Raw genomic sequence first — 19363 nt, 5'->3', positions numbered from 1 at the left:
CACGTGAAAAATAGTGAACTCGTCCTTTAACCTGCTGTCAACTCTGACCTTCATAAGAAGCAAAAAAAAATGAATGAATGATTTTTACAGTCAGACTTTGGGGCCTCATGCAAGAATATTTTGACTTTGATCTGTGAGCTCTGTTCGTACGAGTGTGAGAGTCAGATTCAGACGTGTTTCAGCCTGATCAATGTCACCTGTTCATCAGATCTGATCATCAGCATCTTCAACACCCTTAAAATGTTCGTACACGTTCACAGAAATGTTCCCAAAGAGTCAAAACAAGAAAGACCGCCGAGCTTCAAGTCAGTGGTCGTATTACAGGACCTGAAACTATCAGCAAGTATGAATCCATCAGTAGTCCAGCAGCGTTCCAGTGACACAGTGAAACGTCAACCAATCACATATTTTTTTTTCACCATTTCTACGGCCCTTCTCTCTCTCTCTCTCTACTCAATCCCTGTTGCAGCTTAGCAGAAACTATTGCAGGAGAACCAAGTATGTAACCTACATATTTAATATGTTCCCATGACGACACAACCACGTCAACAAGACTCTAGCAACACTTCAACGGTGACTCAGCGACATCACGGCAACACTTTTTGTAGCCGTTTTGTAGCTTTGTGAACACCTCATGACAGAAATAAAGAGGGAACGCTTTCACATGAAGTTAGAATGAAATGTTAATTCTCTATTAATTAAACTTCACATTAATTCAGATGAAGACGTTATGATGCTGAAGTGTTTCTGGACTTCTCGTGAATTTCATTTATAACTCAGAGAAAATTCTAGTACAAGTACAAGAAAACTGATGACTGCCACAAATATTCTTAAAATCACTCGTACGTGTCTCTTAAGAAGGAATCTGTTGGTTAAAGTTCCTCCTGCAGGAGACTCAACATGTCGTTAACCCGATAAGATGATTTCTGCCTCTGAGGAACGTTTTTATGACTAAAATCTGTATCAGCTGTAGGTGTTGTAGCTGCCGTGTTTATCTTGGGAATATTTTGCTCGTCGTTATCTTCCAATCAGCAGCAGCAGATATTTTCGGGGGCTCGTCCAGCTCAGCCTCACACATTCTGTTGGTCTCTCGAGGGTTAATAATGTCTTTGAAGTTGGAGGTAATTATCCTTGCAGACGGGTAATTAACTTAGTGTCCAGCTCGTAGATAAACACATTTCCTCTGCACACACAGTGTTAATGCAGCAGACGAACCCTCCTGGCTCATATTAATTAAATTATTCTTCTATTTTTTATCATTATTTCTGTGTTTGTTATGTTTATATGTTTTCTATTTCAGCTTGGTGTATTTGTATTTTTCCTCCCTGAAACAGCTTTAGTGTGTGTGTGTGTGTGTGATGACTGTACTGGGACTCGTCAGTAATAGCAGATCGATGAAGGCTTTGGATAATCACATTTCAAGATTGATTCGCTCTCATTTTTTCAGATTTCACACAGACTGATCAGATTTTGAGCAGGAAAGCTGATCGGTGGATTATAGCCGACAGTTTTAATAAGTGCTGTTGCACGGTTGCTCTGAGAGAACTGCAGCTCTGAACTGTGTTCGCTCTGACTGTCAGCACATTGCTATCCATGTTTATACCACACTTCCTGCTTCATCACACACTGTGTAGCTCAGATCTACTAACAAGTATTGTGTGTGTATCTAAAGCTGATATATCTTATTAAAAACACATCAGTGAGTCACACCGCTGCTCTGGGTCACATGTTCCTTCATCAAGAAGAGTTTGGTCACGTTAGTTTGTTTAGAAACGGCTCCAAAGACTAATAACAGCGTCACGTTTTCAGTCTCTGGAGAGTAGTTCGGTGTCAGGAAGCAGGACCAGTCCTGAGTATGTTGGTGCCCTAGATCCCCCCAAAAAGTACCACAATAGTACCTGCAGCCCAGACAAAGTCCTCCCAGTCCTCCAGACAAAAGGGAAAGTGGGGGTCAAAGCACCATTCAGTGAGTGTTTGGTGGCTGACCAGTAAAGCTTCGGAAAATCAAACCAGATGAAAACCCATAAAAGTCAATGGGCGGAAAAAGGGAGAACATATACACATTCCCAAAAGCTGTATTTAAAAAAAACACCTGTTGGTAAGAAAATAACAAAAAGAAAGCCCACTTCCCACTCATCTGGCGTCCTCGGTGACCGCCTACATGGCTGCCCCCATCAGGAAGAAGTCACCGTTCACGCGTAAGGACGCGGTTCTCTCCACAGTAAACCATCTCCATTTAGTTTAGTCAAGACTTTGAGATACGTAGCACAATAACTTCCTAAACTAACATGACTAAACTCTTCATGATGAAGGAACATGTGACCCAGTGCAGCGGTGCGACTCACCGACGTGTTTTTAATCAGATATATCAGCTTTGATACAAACACACAATACTCGTTAGTAGATCAGTTCGTTGTTGGTTTGGATCCAAATGTAACATACACAACATGTATAGTCACATTTTTGTTTTGTTAAGCGTGATAAATCAGAATAATAAGTTGGCAGCCCCCCTGTTGACTTCCTTAATTTAGGTGCACTACACTAGTGATGCCAATAGGTGGCAGTGTGAGACTATGTGATACTAAGACTTTATATTGTGTTGAGCTGCTGTTGCGTCTCATTCTGACGAGAGCAGCTACACTGACTGGTAGCACTAATCCTGTTTCAGGCATGTATTTAAGTGTATAAATACATTGGCTGTCATGAAATCAGCATATTACCATGTTCTACTACATGTCTGAGTGTTAGTGAATAAATTTGCGTACGTGCAAACGAGTGAAGTTATGCTAGCTACGAAGGAAGTGAATCAACGTCAGGGCTACTTTTGTTGTGTTGCTATTTTTTAGACTCACGTTCGGGTAATCATATTCTCTGCTCCTGTATGTTTGTGTTACAAGCCTGAAGGTTTCTGAATTATAAGTGTTAATAAGAGCTTGTTTTTGTTTATTTGTCTTACAGTTGAGTTAGATTTACAGACCAGTTAGGTTGCTCACTGGTTATAAAACCTTTAATGGTAGTGCTCATGGTCTTCAATGTGATGTTAACTTGTTTTACATCAGTAAGAGCTGTCCAGATCTCTTAATAACAGTAAATCAGTAAACTGAAGGGTTATATTTCTCATGTGCATTAAGTGAAAAGTGAGGATGAGCATCTCACAGTCTGTTGTATTGATTTTGTCGTGTGTATTTCATGATCAATTGTAATTTCCTTTTGGGTAAAACAGAAGAGAGACTGACAGACTTTATGCTGAAGAGCACATTTAATAAACATTGTCATTCTGACGAGAGCAGCCACACTGACTGGCACTAATCCTGTTTCAGGATACTTTTACTGTCAACGCTGTCCCGAGCCTGGGAGGTGTAACATATACATCACCAGAATGATCCCTAAAGTTCAAATATCAAAAAAAGTCTGAAAATAGACTTGAAGTTGAAAACTTCGGTGAGCGAAGATAATCAATCGAGACTGAGTTAAACTGAATAAACTTCTATTTTATCAATATACGATCTGTCACGTGATCCAACAAAGTTCAGATAAGAACATGAACTGTCTCACGCTGGAGAGGATCATCTACAGGTTGCAGCATCAGTCCTGTGTTGGACCACAGCAGGCGGGTCTGTGGACAGAAACCTGGTAACTCTGATGTTGTGGAGACTCACCTGCAGGAAAAAAACTCTTCAATCTGTTCTGTTCATGGAGACTTTGTGGTTGTTAAATGTCTGTTTAGCTGAAAACAAACAAGGTTTAGTTGTTCACCGTGTTTCTGTGAGCGCCTAAGCTCACCGCCGTCTCCGTCCTCGTGAATATTAATGCATGACGGCTCGTCACCTTTGAAGTTTTAATGTCATTACCAGCAAAGCTCTCTCTACTGAAAACACCACAATGGAGAAGTAATTACACAGCAATTATGGCTTCGTAATGAAAAGAAAACCGGTGTCCTCAGGCCGCGCTCAGCTGCTGTTAATCAGTTGGAGGAAACAAAAAGGTTTCAGTCAGAGCGGGAACATCGGCTGCCTCGAGGAGCTGCTGGTAAGATGTTTTGTTTAAGGCGGTCTGAGTGCTACAACGTGGTTTGAAGGTGCAGTTTGAGAATTTAGTGGCATCTACAGACTTGGCAGAAATTGATATAATATGCATAAGTATGTTTTAATTAGTGTTTAATCACCTGAAAATAAGAATCTCTGTGTTTTTGTTACCTTAGAATGAAGCTTTATATCTACAGAGGGAGCGGGTCCTCTTCCACAGAGCCGCCATGTTTCTACAGTAGCCCAGAAGAGACAAACCAAACACTGGCTCTAGAGAGGACCTTTTGCAATTTTTGCAAGTTTCATGGTCACTGTAGGTTCTCCTACACACTACAAGTGTGTGTGTGTGTGTGTGTGTGGGGGGGGGGGGTATTCAGTTGGTTGCAATCTGCAATGTCACCACTAGATGCCACTAAATCCTAAACACTGGTCCTTTAATCCTGGATTCAGACTCACAGCGCTGGAGATAAACAGGAAGTGAATGAAACAGTGAGAAACAAGCCTCAGATCTGTCTTTGAACTGAAGTTCTTCATTTAAACCACACAGTCTGTTAATGATCAGATCTCTGATGTCCTTTGAGTGAAACATTAACTATTAAAAAAAGAACATATTTCCTCAATTGTACACTTCTAAACCTCTTTAAAAAAGGCTTTAAACATTGCTTCCACTCAGTCTGCGCTTATAATAATAATCATTAACAGTTTTAATGACGTAATGTGACGTTTAAGGTTAAGATCAGTGAGACGATACATTCAGAGATTTAAGGAAGTCTGAGTCCGTTTGACCAGCAGTGGCCACAAACTTAAAGAGAACATGTTCTGCACATTTCCAGGTGTATATTTATACTGGAATATCTTTGCACGATTTACAGTTAAAAAATCCTTGTTTATCTTACACCCTTTATGCAAACATGAAACAAACTATAAAAGTAAGATTTCACTTCTTTTTCCTCTTTCTTTACTCCAAATGTCAACTTCTCAAATCCATCCGTACATGTTGGAGCTGAATCACATCTGAAATATGAGAGTGAACAACACATGGATGCAGCCGTCACATGATCCAAGAAAGTTCAGATAAGAACATGAACTGTCTCACGCTGGAGAGGATCATCTACAGGTTGCAGCATCAGTCCTGTGTTGGACCACAGCAGGCGGGTCTGTGGACAGAAACCTGGTAACTCTGATGTGGAGACTCACCTGCAGGAAAAAAACTCTTCAATCTGTTCTGTTCATGGAGACTTTGTGGTTGTTAAATGTCTGTTTAGCTGAAAACAAACAAGGTTTACTGTTCACCGTGTTTCTGTGAGCGCCTCAGCTCACCGCCGTCTCCGTCCTCGTGAATATTAATGCATGACGGCTCGTCACCTTTGAAGTTTTAATGTCATTACCAGCAAAGCTCTCTCTACTGAAAACACCACAATGGAGAAGTAATTACACAGCAATTATGGCTTCGTAATGAAAAGAAAACCGGTGTCCTCAGGCCGCGCTCAGCTGCTGTTAATCAGTTGGAGGAAACAAAAAGGTTTCAGTCTGAGCGGGAACATCAGCTGCCTCGAGGAGCTGCTGGTAAGATGTTTTGTTTAAGGCGGTCTGAGTGCTACAGCTTCTTTCGGCTGTTCCTGCTAGAGGTCGCCACAGCGACTCATCTGTTGCCATCTCTTCTTGTCCTCAGCATCTTCCTCTTTTGTCATGACAACCACCCGCATGTCCTCCCTCAACATATATCCTCCTTCCTCTTTTCCTCTTGTCTGGCAGCTCTACCTTCTCCCAGTATAACCAGCATCTCTCCTCTGTACATCAAACCATCTCAATCTCACCTCTCTCGCTTTGTCTCTGTTAGTATGACTTTTATCTGACCCTATGTATTTCAGTGATTTTGGGTGTTGGGCATGTGACATAAACATTCCAGAGTCTGCATGTCACTTTAGGTAATATGATATAGCCCTTCTTGGGGGGACCTTTAAATACAAACAATGGATCCATGGTCAAGTTTGGAACTGTTCCAGATGTGGTATGTTGTGACACATAATATGTTGTGAGGTAGCCGTCAACCACTTGATTGGATGGCTCCCAACTGAATTAGTGCCCATGGAAAACCTATGTTATTCATGTGATAAGATACAGATGTGTAACCCCATATAAGCTATGCACCGACAGTGGTACGGTGCCCAGACCATCTTTGTACATGGAATGGACCCGATGGCCATCGTCTAATAAATGTCTTCAAAATAAGAACTTCATCAGCTCTTCCTTTGAACGACATCATCACACATCCTTCCTTTCATTTGGCGTCACGAACAGGATTCGAACCTGTGCGGGGAAACCCCATTGGAGTCTCCAAACTGTTCTTCTAATATAGTCATTCCTAATCCTGTCCATCCTCTTCAGTCCCAACAAAAAAATCTTTGCACCTTCAACATTGCCACCTCCAGCTCCGTCACCTGTCTTTTCATCAGCACCAACGATACAAACCAGACAACATAAACCTTCCTTTCACTCTTGCTGGTCTCTTCCGTTGCAGATCGTCCATCCACTCCACCCTGCCCGCACGCTCTTCTTCACTCCCCGTTACTTTGAACAGTTGAACCCAAGTATTTAAACTCATCTACCTTCACCACCTCGACTCCCTGCATCCTCACCATTCTGCTGTCCTCCCTCCCATTCACACACATGTATTCTGTCTTTCTCCTCCTGACTTTCATTCCTCTTCTGTCCAGTTCAGACCTCGACCTCTGCAGGCTCTGCTCCACCTGCTCTCTACTCTCACTACACATCACAATGTCATCTGCAAAACATCAGAGTCCACAGAGACTCCGACCTGATGTAGTCCGAGCAGGTCTGAGTAATAAACACATGGAAACACCTTAGCAACAACCCCGGCAACCAAAGCTATATGAGTGTTGAACAAACAACCTAATATGCTGATATCCACCCACAACTTTTAAAATAATTTATAGGGGAGATTTGCCAAAATTGTCACATTTTTCACTCTTTTACTCAGATTTTTTAAAATCTATATATGTAATGTTTTCAGGCAGACGTCCTACATGTGTCTGCTGTTATAAAACACTTTTTCAAATCGAGAAAACAAGTCGTGAGGAATGAAACCGAAAGTCGACGCTGTCTGACGTTACAGTTGAAGCGCCGAGAGTCTCAGTTTTAACAGCTTCTACTTTTCACGGCAAATCAACAATATTTCAGTCAAGCAATTGTTTTTACATTGATTTCATAAAAAGATGTGATCAGATAATGTATAAAACATAATATTATTATTAAAACTTCATTGTTTACATCTACATAGTCAGCGAATTTGATTGATGGAAGTTGTAAAAATACTATAAAACTCTAATCAGACTTAGAATATAATTAAAATAACATCTGAACGAACACAGAGTATTGACCAGTACAGTGATCTTTGGGAGTTTATGCTATAACCACACGTTTATATTTATTTTATATAAGTTTTATAGATGAAAAACAGACATAGAAGACCATGGTATGAAAAAACTTTGAACATTAAACAGTACAAAATACATTCAAAAGCGTATAAACAGTATTTCATCTGGATTTGAAGCTGCTCTTGTGAACTCACACAGTGGCTTTAACATCATAACATGAGACACATAAACAACAACAACAATAACAACAAGTCATCCTCTTCTTCTTCTTCTTCTTCTCTTCTTCCTAACTGGTGGCTTTCTGGAAAATCAAACAAAGGAGAAAAATAATGAATCTGTGCAGATACAAATGTTAGAAACGAGCTGCTGGTTGCATCCGTTACAGACCAGAACCAGCATGCATGACGATGAAGACTATGCTAACTGATGAAGAACAGATACATGCAGACAACTGTGTGGATTTCAGCTCCACAACATACAAACACAACTTCATATTTGAAAAAAAAAAAATTATGTCATCGAGCCACATCATGCATTCTCTTTCCACTCCTCGTTCCCTTCAATCATTCCCTCCAAAACCCTCGTCATCATCATCATCATCATCCTCCCACTAAACCCTATCAAACAGTTTGACCTTCAGCGTTCTCCTGTAGCACCGTATCTTATCCTTTTGCTTTGCTTTGAGCTAAACCGGTTTCTCAGCCGCTGCGTGGACAGATCCTGTTGATATTTCTCAGGGATGTTTGGTCCTGCCCTGGCCACATGCCGCCGTGATGAGGTCATGTTGGCGTTCACACAGCAAGAGAAAAACGTGTGTTTTACAACTGTAACGAGTTACATTTAAGGCGACTCTCTGCTACCAAAATGTCCTGAAAGGCCCACGTACCTGCAAATAACATAGAAAATCACTATAGAATTAAAAAATAAATGGCTGTTTGATTAATATTTAAGTGTAGATATCTGTGTTTGTATTTTAGTTTGATAATTAAACTAAAAATAAAAAAGTAGAACCAGGTTTCTTTACAGGTTTATAATTTCTGAATTTCTTTTTTTGGAAACATCTCCAACAACAAACATCCTGTGACTGTTGAAACCTGCTGTGTGTGTGTGAGAGAGAGTGTGTGTGTGTGTGAGTGTGTGTGTGTGTGTGTGTCAGACTCATTAGTTGAGCTGGTATTTTAATTGTAGTTGTAACGAGTTGGAAGAGAGCAGAGTTTCAGGCTTCATTAGAAACACTCTCTCACCTTTTAACTACTGTGAGAGCGAGCTGCCGGAGGGGGCTGATTGACAACGCACTAATTAACCAATCAAGGAGCGGCGGGGGCGAGCGCGGCACCTGTGTGGTCACTCCGAGTGCAATTACCTTCTGCCTGCTCCCCTGCTTCCTGTTCAGCCAATCTGTCGGCCACTGAGAGCCTAATGACCCGCTAATAAGACAAGCGCTCCAGAGTCCATCATAATGAAAATCAGCCGACCCCTCCCCCCTCATGATGTGGCCGCTGATCATGAAGCCGGTCCTCGACCTTTCGGCTCGCTGAGAAGCCGCATGGCGTCGGTGAATATTAAAGAGGACGGATGATTTCCTGATGAGACCACTGGACTTAATTCTCTCCTCTGAGACAGAAACCAGTCGGCTGCCTCTCAGCACGAAATGAGAAAACTGCTCTCATCTCTCGATCCCCAGGTCATTACGGGACGTGATTGGATGAAGCCGCCGGGTTCACCTGACTGTCCTGCTGGACGCCAGACGAAACCTGGTATCTCCAAAATGTCCAGAAAATAGTTGATTTATGAAATGTTGTGTTTGGAGCAAAAAAAAAAAAAAAAGAAACAGAGTTGAAATATTTTGAGAAATACGCAAAAAAAAAAAAGTTGAAAAGTATTGCAGTAAAAGTACATAAGTATTATGAGCTTGATGTAGTTAAAGTATTGCAGTAAAAGTAGTGGTTTGGTCCCTTTGACTGATATATTATTATTATTATATATGACATCATTAGATTATTAATAAATTTGGATAATCTTTTTTGAACTACATCAGCATTATTATGTGCAGTTTAAACAGCAGCACCTGAACTCAATATCAAGTCAATATTTTCTACGTTGCCCAACATCACAAATCTGCCTCCAGATGCTGCAGAATAAGAAGAGACAACATCCTCCATCTTTGATTTGATGTGAACAAGGAGAAAAACATTAAACCTGAAGATGGACAGATGTGTGTGTACAGAGTAGAGCGAAGCAGCTTATAGATACTTATAAACATATGTGAAGACTATGATCAGGTGGACATCAAACAACTTCCAGGTGGCGCTCACAGACTGTATATAAAGATGGATGCAGCGAGGTGTGACATCACCTGTTGGTTTGATTGAAGCCGGTTTGAAGCTCAGAGTTGCAGCTTCTGGTCTTTTCTGTTTGGAGTCAAGATCCTCCAAATAAGGAGTGTGAGGTGTTGCCTTTCATGGTCTGGAAACACGCCCCGCTACCTTGAACCCAAGCTAACGTTAGCTTACTGGAAACACTGAGCGCTTGGGCTAATGTTAGCTTACTGGAGATACTGAGCGCTTGGGCTAACATTAGCTTACTGGAAACACTGAGTATGGTACACTTGGGCTAACGTCAGCTTACTGGAGATACTGAGCGCTTGGGCTAACGTTAGCTTACTGGAAACACTGAGAATGGCACACTTGGGCTAACGTTAGCTACTTTAGCTGAATTGTGCTAACAGGGCAGGTATCATAATCAAGTCACATTAAACTTAGTGAAATATTGTGACAATAGTCCGACTCAGTGTGAGTCCTGGAGCCGAGGAGAGCAGCTCTGTCAATCAACACCCACACAGCAGACATCAAAGCTACTGTAAGTCTTCAAATCTTATTAATGGAACAACAATTTCCAAAATGACCACCAGCTCACTTATTAGAGGACCTGAACTTAGAGGTTGAGACCAGAACGACTCGTTGGAAACAAAGACTCAGTATTTCCAGAGAGAAGTTGAGGCTCTTTGAATCAGGAGCTTCTTCAGGACTTTCTTCCTGCGTTGGCGTTCCCCAGACACAACGTTCTCACCTGGCTTATAGTGACACATTTTGGTTCACTTAAATTTTTTTTTCACGTGTGAAAAGAAACCGAACCAGGTTTACAGAGTCTCATTCTGCACACAGAGTCTGCCGTGATCTCAGTCGTTTATTGGTGACCGTGATTAACGGGCTGTTACAGTCGTACAACCTGCTATTAGACCTGATGGCATATTAGACAACTGTGTGTGTGTGAGTGTGAGTGAGAGTGTGTGTGTGTGTGAGTGTGAGTGTGTGTGCGCTGCAGGGAAAGTGACAGTATATTTTGTGCAAAGGTATGAATATTTTATGGGGTGAACTCATTAGACGCTTGGCCTCTCGGGAGCTCAGAGGAGAGTTTGTTTTGTTCCAGATTATTTGCGTGATGAATTATACATCTCTGAGATTCAACAATATGAAAACAACACAGACACAATTAGAGAGGAAGGGGGGGGGGGGGGGGGGGGGGGGGGGGGGGGGGGTATATTTACACTCCACACATCAAAAAGCTGCCTGGCCCACTTTACTGTCCACCTCACCTACTGTCTGCGAAGGACACATAAAATCTGCTTTGAAATGAAAATGATGATTAGAATAAATAATAATAAGTATTTCAGTCTTTTAAATACTGTCAGATAAAGTTTCCTCTTGTTAATGACAAGAAAAACCTCACAGCAGATGTGAGATGTGATCTTCATCAACATAGATCGAGAACTTCATTTTTCTTTTAAGCTATTAAGCATAAAAATGTCGTTAAATTAAATGTCTCCTCACTTTTTTTGATGTGGTGGAATGAAACAGCTGAAACACTTCTGATTCATTAAAGGACACATTCTGCACATTTCCAGGTGTATATTTATATTCTGGAGCTCTGCTGGAATCATCTTTACAGTTAAAAACTATTAATATTTTATTGGCTGTTTTAGCTCCCAAGTTGTGTCTCAGGAGGCTTCATCAACAAACCAGGAAACAAACTATAGAAGCAGGATTTCACCACTTTTTCTTACGTACAAGTATGAGAGTGAACAACACATGGAAACACCTTAGCAACCACCTTAGCAACCGCCTCAGCAACCAAGGCTAAAGAAAAGCATGTGCGACGAGTCGACATCAGCTCGTCAGCAAGGTAGAAAAAAAACAAAACAAACTGTTGTAAACTAAGCGTTCACGGCAGGTTGAAGCCCTGAGTTTTGACTTGCAGGCAGCATTTCTACATACGTTCACCTCAGTGACTGTGTTTAACATCCGACATCAGAACAGGATATAAAATAACAGAAAAACCACAAAAAGCAGAATATGTGCAGCCTTGTTATTGATCCTACAGTCTCTGAACTCTTCTGGAGGGATGAACATCATTGCTCATCAAGATCTTCCTCATGTGGTGTTGTGGTGATGATGATGATGATGATGATGATGCAGAGCACGTCAGTCCTAAATCTCTCATAGGTTCAGCTGGGTTGAGTCATCCTGGAAGAGACCACTCCCATCAGGATAGACATCACTCACAACTACTTTGTATTGATTAGCAGTGACTCTTCCAGAACCCCCAGACCCCCTCACTGTAGGGGTCCAGCATTCAGACCTGGACCAGGTTTTCCTTTAATTCATCTGCACACATATACACACAGTATATTATATCTGCACACTGGAACAGAGGAGCATCACACCTGGACTGTGCCTTTAACGGCGTGACGCGGGCTCGTCTCCAATCTCCGCCGGCTCTATTAGGGGGGCTGACAGGGCTGTGAATGGGCTGGAGGCCCCGTGGCCTCGGAGCAATCACCACGGCCATTTCACACCCTGCTGATCCCCTCATCTGCTGCAGAGACGAGAGAGGGGCTCCGAGGGCCCCGGAGGCCCCTGATGAAGTCCTGACCTCGCTCTCCAGAACCCACAGGATTTAAAAAAAAAAAAAAATACTCCTCCTGCTCGTAGTGGAGACGGCTGCTCGAGTTAGTCGACAGTCAAATTAGAAAGTTTTATACTGAGATGAGAAAAGTGACTCTGAAGTCGCTGGACTTTAAAAAATGAAACTTAGAGATAAAAACACTGAAACACAATCTCACTTAAATCAGAGAAACACTGCAAGAAAAGAAGAAAACAAACTTATAATGCAGCCACACGATCACACGACGCTTCAGGAAGAAACATTTTGGGCTCCAGTTCCTTCTCTCTCTCTCTCTTTAGAGTTAAATGATGCTTAAACACCAACATCTTTAAATTAATAAAGATGACAAACTATAAACACATCTGAATGTCGACGTGGTCGGACAATGACCTTAAACGACCTTAATGAGAGGAAGTTACATCGCTGCACAGATTGTAAATCCCTCTCAGGTAAATTTGTGAATTGTAATATCGGGCGACATAAATAAAATTGACTTAACTTGACTTTAGATTTGAATGTCTTCTATGATGCTAATAAAAAAAACCCTGTTTTTTTAATTAAAAAAGTTCCCAAATCTCAGCCTGACTGATTTGGTATCTTTAGTAGCTTCAAAATGTAAAGTTGTGTTTTTCTAAAACATTGAACTTCCTGCAAGAAACACTTGAACTAACAGATTTGTTCTTAAGATGTTTATACGAATGATTTAAGAACATTTGTGATATTCAATTTTCTCTGAGGTACGAACAATCGAGTCCTGAACAGACGTCTGACTTCCTTCACAAGGAAACATTAGTTTGAATTATTATTATTATTATTATTATTATTATTATTATTATCATCATCATCATCATCATCATCATCATCATCATCATTATTATTAAGACAGTCTGAATTCATTTGGAGTTTAAATACCAAAATCAACAAAAATTAAGTATATAACTAAAAACACAAACTTAATGAAAGATTAATATTCTGTTTACCATCATAGCTGCCAGTTTTTTTTAGATTTGTATGTTGGTGCAGCAACAGAAACATTTCAGTATCTACCACATGACGCCTCATTAGTATTATTAGTATAGTAGTATATTAGGATATATTAGGAGCGCTTTGCTTTGCAGCATCTACCTTCATGTCAAACGTTCCCTCTTCAGTTCTGTCACAGTGCAGCTGCTCTGATTCATGTTAATTAACTGTTTCAGCTCTTATTCAACTACGGACACTGACTTGAAGCAGTGTTTGGAACATGTCGCCTTATATGGACATTTTAGTGGCGTGAATTATGCTACGAACAGGTGACATTCATCAGGCTGAAACGAACGATTTACCACAAGTTCAGCAGTTAAGAATATTTGTTGAATCCGACTGTAAAAATACAGAAGTGTTCTTGCATGAGGCTCGATGTTTATTGTGTAAAGACGGCAGAGTCGAGGAGGTTTTGTGATGCTCTGCAGGCTCGGTCTGTTGATGTGATGAGCAGGACGGCGTTAACAGCAGCCTGCACATGTGGACGTAGACATTAATGAATCTATCTGTGGTTTGGCTCCATGATAACCAGCAGGCCTGCTCACTGTGTGCAGAAACGGGGGGGAAAAACACAATTAGAGCTGTAAATGACAATCTGCTGCCCGACAAAACCAGAAATGAGCTGGAGAAGAAAAAAAAAAGAAGAAATGCCACATTCAGGGACCCGTCGCAGTTCTACCGCTGTAATGATCTCCAATCAGAGGCGACTAAATGGACAATTTTCCTGCCCGGACTTTAATGTGTGATACTCATCAGCCGCTCTGCCTCAAATAGAAACTGATGTGTCGGGTCTCTGCCTGTTTCAGGGGAATGTGAGATTTTCAATTACCTCGCCGCAGCGGCGGCCAATCTTAATAACTTCTTTCTTAATTCGTGTTCACGCCGGCGTTGAGGTGTTGCATCCAGGCGTTTCCCCCTCACGAATACGGGACTGGCACCACTTAGCTCCATCAGGACCCCCCGCCCCTCCCTGCTAACCGCCCCGCTCCTGCAGAATAAAGGTCAAGTAATCAGGCATCTGGAAGGACAGCTCATTTGTCATCCCTTGATAAATGCGTCAGCAGCTAATCTGCGGAGCAAGACCCCGCCGCGCTGCCCCGAACAGAAAGGTTAACTGATTCAAAACAGGAAGGGATGGAAGACGACGACACGGCGAGCAGCAGCAGCAGCAGAGGAGGGGAAAAAAAAAAAAACGAGTAAAACTTCATTTTGATTCAATTGTTTGGTGGCTATTTCTGGACCGATGGATTGTGGGAAAGCTCCGACAATAACCTCCACCCCGCCGCTAAATGACAGCAGACTGCAGCGAACATTAACTGTGACAAGAAATTACCAGCGATGAGGCAAGAAAAGCTGCTGCCTCCATCTTCCTCTCACATCCTCTTCATCTCCCAACAGGTTCTCTTACCTGCTCAAACTCGACCGCTCTGAAAAACCATAAATCCAGCCGAGATTCTGATTATTATTATTTTAAAATCTGGTACTGAAGTTCTTTGAGAAATGTATAAATGTAGTAAAAAAGTGCAGAGGTTGTGTTACGTGTTCCTGCACACGCTCAGTGGCGTCTGCCATACAAAGAACCTCCTGAGAGTTACGATCTGATCGCTGTTTCTAAACGTTACAGTGACCAAACTCTTCATGGCTAAAGGATCATGTCACCCAGTGCAGCACTGTGACTTAATAGTTTGTGTTTTTAATAGTTTTTGGACAACAGGAGGTCTCCAGCTCAGAGGAATAAGATATCAGGCTTTGAACACACACACACACTAAAAAAAAATATAGAAAATCATCAGCTTTATCCTTTAACCTCTTAAGTTTGATTATCTGATGCCCGTTTTGCAAAACACACTGGAAACAAAAGAGAATCCTCTATCACGTTAAAGACTGCTGTGACCTGAACTCCTCCTGCCACCAACAGGAACAATTTGGATCTGGTCATCCCACCAGATCTCTGTACACAGCTGCTGTTTTATGCATGTTTGTTTGGTCAGAGTTAGATTTTAGGATAGTGATTTATTGATCCTGTGACAGTAAACTGAATATCTGTGAGGAGAAGCAGAACAAAGCTGAAGATTAACATCTTTATTCCGGACAAACGGAGCTGAAGATCCAACAAGACTGAACTGAAAACCAGGACTTAAATAAAAACTGAACTAATGAAACAACAAGGAACAGGTGGTGAGACACGAGGGGCAATGCTGGGAGCTGATTGGCTGAGGAGACACCGGGAGCAGAGCGGGGCTGACGAGCCTGAATGCAGGGCAGGTGTGGAGGGAAGTAACAGCACCATTAAAATAATGGTGCTACATGGCTGCTATTATATGAAGCTATTATATTTATTATTATTTAGCTGTTATTATTATGAAGGAATTGGATGGAAAACAATTTTCTGCAGTTAAATGCAGACAAAACTGAAGTCCTGATCTTTGGCCCTGACGATCTTCAGTCAGCAACCTCGGTGCCTCATCTTCATCCTCCCGGTCTTGTCTGCGCCATCTTGGTGTAATATTTCGACCAATCAATGAGTTTTGAAGCGAATGTTAAGACGCTGACTAAATCATGTTTCTTTCACCTGAGAAACAGCTAAACTCTGGTCTGTGGTCAGATGTTAATTCATGCTTTTATCTCTTCATGTTTGGACTTCTGTAACTCTCTTTTTATTTGTCTTAATAAATCTTTCATACAACATTTACAAACTGTCCAAACGCTGCTGCTGCTGCTGCTGCTGCTGCTGCTGCTCGGCTTCTAACACGATCCAACAGACGGTCACATATAACTCCTATTTTAACCTCACTGCACTGGCTTCCAGTAAATTTTAGAATTCATTTTAAAATGTTGGTGCTCAGAGAGAGTCCTACATGACCTTCTGCATTCCTACAGCACCAGTCCAGCTGTTAGATCCTCCATGCAGGGCTTTCTAAGACCCGGGGGGGATCACGCCTTCCAGTCAGCAGCCCCCAACAAGCTGAGGGTCCTTGGATAATATAGACTCCTTTAAAAAGCAGCTAAAAACATGTTTGTTCAGACGGGTGTTTGGGTAACATGTGCTGTTTTATCTTAACTGCTCTACTTGTGTATTTTATCTGGTGTCTTTGCTTTTCTTTATTCTGATTTTATTTTTTATTTCACTTTATCTTTATTTTATTTCTTTAACTGTGAAGGTGCTATATAAATAAACTTTGCTCGCTTGCTATTACAGTAAAAAGAACAGACATTGGTACAAACATTAACTGTTCTTTTATTCCAAAAGTCGTACAAGAAAGCGTTTAATAAAGATGGACCTGTCGGAGAGTAACTGCCTGCCTTTAAGAAGTAAAGCAAACGCATCCACAAGGCGGCAGGGGATCATCTGATTGGTCAACACTACATCACTACACGGCATTCTGTTGGTCGAGGACTTGACAGGATTATTGCACAAAAAAATCTGTGTGTGAAGAGAAGAGCTGAAGCTGGAGCAGGAAACAACATCTGACAGAAACGCACAGTTTGAGCAAATTGAAGCTCAAACAGAGGCTGTTTGAGAGCGAACGTTACGGTTTTGAGGGAAAGAACGTGAAATCAATAAATCATGCTCTCAAATTGAAAGACAACGTTCTTGAATAAAGATTAAAAAAGCTCCATAGCTGAAATGTTTCCAGAGGGGCTGAGAGTCAGCTGAGGGTATTTTTTACCTCGAAGCCGCTTCACATCGATGATTCATGAGACGAGATTTGCATCATCAGTGGGCACGCAGGGACCTATTTCCTGGAGAAACACCAGCCGTATTATCCCAGTTACAATCACCTCTCGGCTCATTTATGATGAAAAGACACAGCGGCATAATTAAATGAGTCTTTATTATATTTTTATTGAATTAAATTATTCTCTTCTTACTCATCTGGGAAGTTTTTCCACTCAGATTTCCAACAGAAGAGTGATTCAGTAACACAGTGTGACGAATAATCTCACCTCAAAGGTCCCCTTGTTGGATTTCTGAGGTTTCGACTGCGTGTCATGTCTCCTTCAGTGAATAGTGTCTTCACGTGAGCCGAGACAGTGAAATACAGATAAAAGCTCAGATAAAAAGTGGACCTTGAGTTTATATTTCAAGGTCATGAACGCACGAGACTCACAGTTTAGTCTCTAAACGCTTCGATCAACTAGAGACTGAGGACGAGCTCCCAGGTTGTGTTGTTACAACCGAAAAAAACCTGCAATGTAGAACAAGTCCTAAGTCTTTAGAGCGACCCTTCATACTGTGGTGATGACATGCAGAGAGGAGGAGGATGGCGGGGGGGGGGACCAGACGATCAGTAGGCGAGATACTAGGGGTGTGCTTGAATGCAAATACGTTATTCAGCAAAGCACAAATAGCGGGGTTTTTATGAACATTTGTTTCATACAAATATTTCAAAAATTATTTGTTTTCAGGAAGAAAAATAAACATGTCAAATACCAGCATGCAGGTCGGTTACATCACTATCTCAGTGTCTCTCCTCTGCTCCGCTGTGACGTCTATCAGCAGGTCTCAGTGAGGGGAGTCACATCCACCTGCTACATGACGCACATTTCCTAATTTGGACATCAGTCCTGGAGTTGGGGGTGTTCCCCAGAGATAAAGCTGAACTACTGACACACGCTTCATGAACACTTATTTTAATTTTCTAAAATTAAAAGCGAAATAAAAACAAAAACAGGATATTTAAGCCTCTTTCCACTTTTATTCGAATACAAATACAAATAGTTTTGCTGCCTCAACAAATACAAATACAAATACAAATACTGGACTCTGCTCATCCCTTCGAGATACATAATATCACTTTGTGTGAGTGAAAGGAGATAACTGCTCCTTACTCCTTTTTTTGTATAACAACTTAGGATTTGCCCGTCACACACAAACACCCATAATTCAGAACAAACAAGAACTTTATTTTGAAAATAATGACCACAGCTTCAGTCAACTTCTTCTGTCCAATATTAACATCAATAAATTGCATATCCATCATATTCTCATCATCAGAATCCTCTCGACAGGGAGAAACAGGAGGAAGAGGAGGAGGAGGAAGATGCCCAAGTGGAGGGTTACGCTGAAGGAGGACTGGTAGTTCTCCTGTAAAATGGCAGCAAACAGAATAATCACAATCTAAAAACATTTACATATTACATCACAGCAGACACGGACCGAACCTTCAGACTGTAGCGCGAAGAGGAAAACGGGATCTGCAGTCAAACTTCCTGCAGGTTTCAGCTGAGATGCTCCGACCTCGTTGGTCCCCCGTCTCTAAATGTCCAAACTTTTGATGCTCCATTACTCTTCCTCCTGCCAGCGATGAGGTCGATCGGTGCTGATATTGCCAAATCACAGAGTCACCCAGAGGCTCTTAATAAGCACTCGCAGTGATGGAAACAGCTGCTGAGGCGTCAATAGATGGATGGGACAGCAGAGAGTAAGAGCTTAATGTCTCGAGATGTGTGAAGAGTTTTTAATTCAAAGCATAAAAAAACTACAGAAGAAAGTTCCCCAAGTTCTCATTTTGTTTTTACTGCCAATAAAAGAAGCAGAATATGAAGAAATCTCTCAGGTTTCTTGTTTTAGTGTCTGAGTGTGAACACGTGTCTGGACTATTACTGCTATTTTATTTTAATTAATTCATGGAGTCTAATTTATTAATTTGAAAGCAAAGTTTAGTGATTCAGGATCAAGTAAATTATGAATGAATTTGTATTACTAATTGGAAAACACAAATTATAAATTCAAGAACATGAATTAAGTCACTTTAGGGCACAAATTAAGTGATTTGAGAGTTTGAAAGCAAAGAGTTACTAATTCAAGAGCACAAACCACAAACCGTCTTTCCTCAGAGGCCTCCCCACTAATTACTAATTAGAAAAAACTGATTGATTGATTCAAGAGCATGAAAGAGTCATTTGAGAGCATGAATTATTAATTAATTACGTGTGCAGCCAGTCAGTCGATCTCAACAACGACTGGAT

This window comes from Thunnus albacares, chromosome 7, assembly GCF_914725855.1.
Source record: "Thunnus albacares chromosome 7, fThuAlb1.1, whole genome shotgun sequence".
NCBI lineage: Eukaryota > Metazoa > Chordata > Actinopteri > Scombriformes > Scombridae > Thunnus > Thunnus albacares.
The sequence above is the reverse complement of the archived record's forward strand: the minus strand, read 5'-3'. Positions refer to the sequence as shown.